Source organism: Otolemur garnettii, unplaced genomic scaffold (assembly GCF_000181295.1).
Source record: "Otolemur garnettii isolate 467f Iridium unplaced genomic scaffold, OtoGar3 scaffold00060, whole genome shotgun sequence".
Taxonomy (NCBI): domain Eukaryota; kingdom Metazoa; phylum Chordata; class Mammalia; order Primates; family Galagidae; genus Otolemur; species Otolemur garnettii.
The window spans coordinates 1,399,467-1,401,536 of record NW_003852455.1 but is presented as its reverse complement, the minus strand read 5'-3'; the positions used below and the strand labels follow the sequence as shown (position 1 = coordinate 1,401,536).

The following is a 2,070-nucleotide window of genomic DNA, read 5'->3' as shown; positions in this document are numbered from 1 at the left end:
AGGAGACTACAAAAAATAGGATTACCAAATGATCTAGCACTTCCATTTCTGAGCATATACCAAAAAAAAAAAAAAACCTGAAAGTAGAGTCTTAAAAAGATAACCACCCATGTCATAGGAGTATTATGCACAATAGAGAAAAAGTAGAAGCAACCCAAGTGATAGGTTTACAGGAGAAAAAACTTTTTTTAATTAAAAAAGGCAAGGAGGAGTCAATGAGGCTGATGGGAAGGAGTGTTTCAGGCCAAAAAAAAATTATGTTCAAGAACTATGGGAGCACAGAGAGTATGATACATTCTGGGAATTGCATGTGATTTTATACAGGTAGATGGGCCACATAAAATAGGACTCATGCACTGTGTTTAAGAATTTGTACTTTAGCACCTCTTCTGCCTATTATGTGCTACTTGTGTCCCTATGGCAGCAACAAGCCATGGCCTGCCCTTCTTGATGAGGAAGGAAGGAGAGCCTGCAGCAGAAGAGATTAAGTGAGAGGGAGAGGACTGCAGAGTTGGGAGCTCCTAAGTATGGGGACGTTCCCCAAAGAATCTTGAACCAGACTCTGACAAACATACACCAGCAGAGGATGAAGAACTAAAGAAAAAGCACTTCTTTAGCTTCCACTTCAGAAGAAGGAAAAAAGAAGTCTAATCATTCAAAAGAAAGGTCCAAGAAAAGGAGGAAGAAAAAAACATCTAAAAGAAAACACAAGAAGTATTCCGAAAATAGTGACAGTGACTCTGATTCTGAAACAGACTCTCGTGAAAACACAAAAGAGAGAATAAAAAAGCCAAGGGCAAGGAAAGAAGAAACATAGATCGAAGAATTATAAGAAAAAGACGTCTAAAAAGAGTAGAAAAGATTCAAGAACAGTGATTCAAGCTCTAAAGATTCCCAAGAAGAGTTTCTGTAGATTCCCTGGGAAGATTGATCAAAGTCCCAAGAACCTCCAGAATTATTGAATTGAGCCAGAGGCTTCTAAAACACTTGCCTCCTAAGATGATAAACCTTTGAACTATGGCCAAGCTCTGTTACCTGATAAAAGTACAGCTATGAGTGAATATGTAAAAGCTGGAAAACTTATCCCATGAAGCAGAGAAATTGGCTTGACAAGTGAAGAAACTATATTATTTGAAAGCTCAGGTTACACAGTCAGTGGTAACTGAACAGAGGCTGTGTGGCCCTGAAAAGAGAACCAGATCTACAATGCTGATAAGAAGAGAGCCCTTGCTTTCTTTTACCAAGAAGAGAGACGAAAAAGAGACAACAGGATTCTGGCCAATTTTCGACGGATGGTGCACAGAAAGACTAAAGGAAAAGATGACAAAGATTTTCTGATTGTTCAACAGACATTTTTAACAACAAAATAGTAAGTCTGGGTTCCATGCAAAAACACAGAAAGATTATCATGCTCTGAAAAAGCTTTACAGTGCTACTGTGCCTTTTATTTAATTCTTTCATTCCTTCAATAAAAAGCTGCTTAGTGATAAAAAAAGAAACAAAACAACTTTTGTGCTTTATGCAGAGAAGCAATTTTGAGTTGATTTGCCTAAGGTCAGAATATTAACAAGATCCCTCATATCTGATTCCCAGGTTAGAAGGTCAATGTTTACGCAGATATGTGATATGTGAGGGCTGTCATGGAAAGTATCCAGTCATCAGCCTTGTATGTTTAATAATCACCTTAAATGGGAAAACATCTATATGAAATGCCAATATTGTAATGTTTAATATTTAATCCATTAGCTGAATTATAGCATGTATTTTCCAAGGAGTAAATATCATGCATACAAGATCCTTAATTTTCTTTTTTTTTTAAGATCCTTAATTTTTTATCATTACTACATGCTAAGTCTCTTTGAAGCTGGAAAATACATGTAAATTCCCTTTTAAAAAGGAGGCTATGAGTTTAAGACCAGCCTGAGCAAAGCAAGACTTGGTCTGTACTAAAAATAGAAAAATTAGCTGAACATGGTGGTGGGTACCTATAGTCCTGACTACCGGGGAAGCTGAGGCAGAAGGATCACTTGAGCCCAGGAGTTTGAGGTTGCTGAGAGCTAGGCTGGGGCC

The 2,070-nt window shown here is 37.6% G+C and overlaps 1 pseudogene; it reads left to right on the top strand.

Moving 5' to 3' along the window:
• Positions 1-270: 270 nt before the first annotated feature.
• Positions 271-1,370, top strand: LOC100941674 (annotated as a pseudogene).
• Positions 1,371-2,070: the final 700 nt, after the last annotated feature.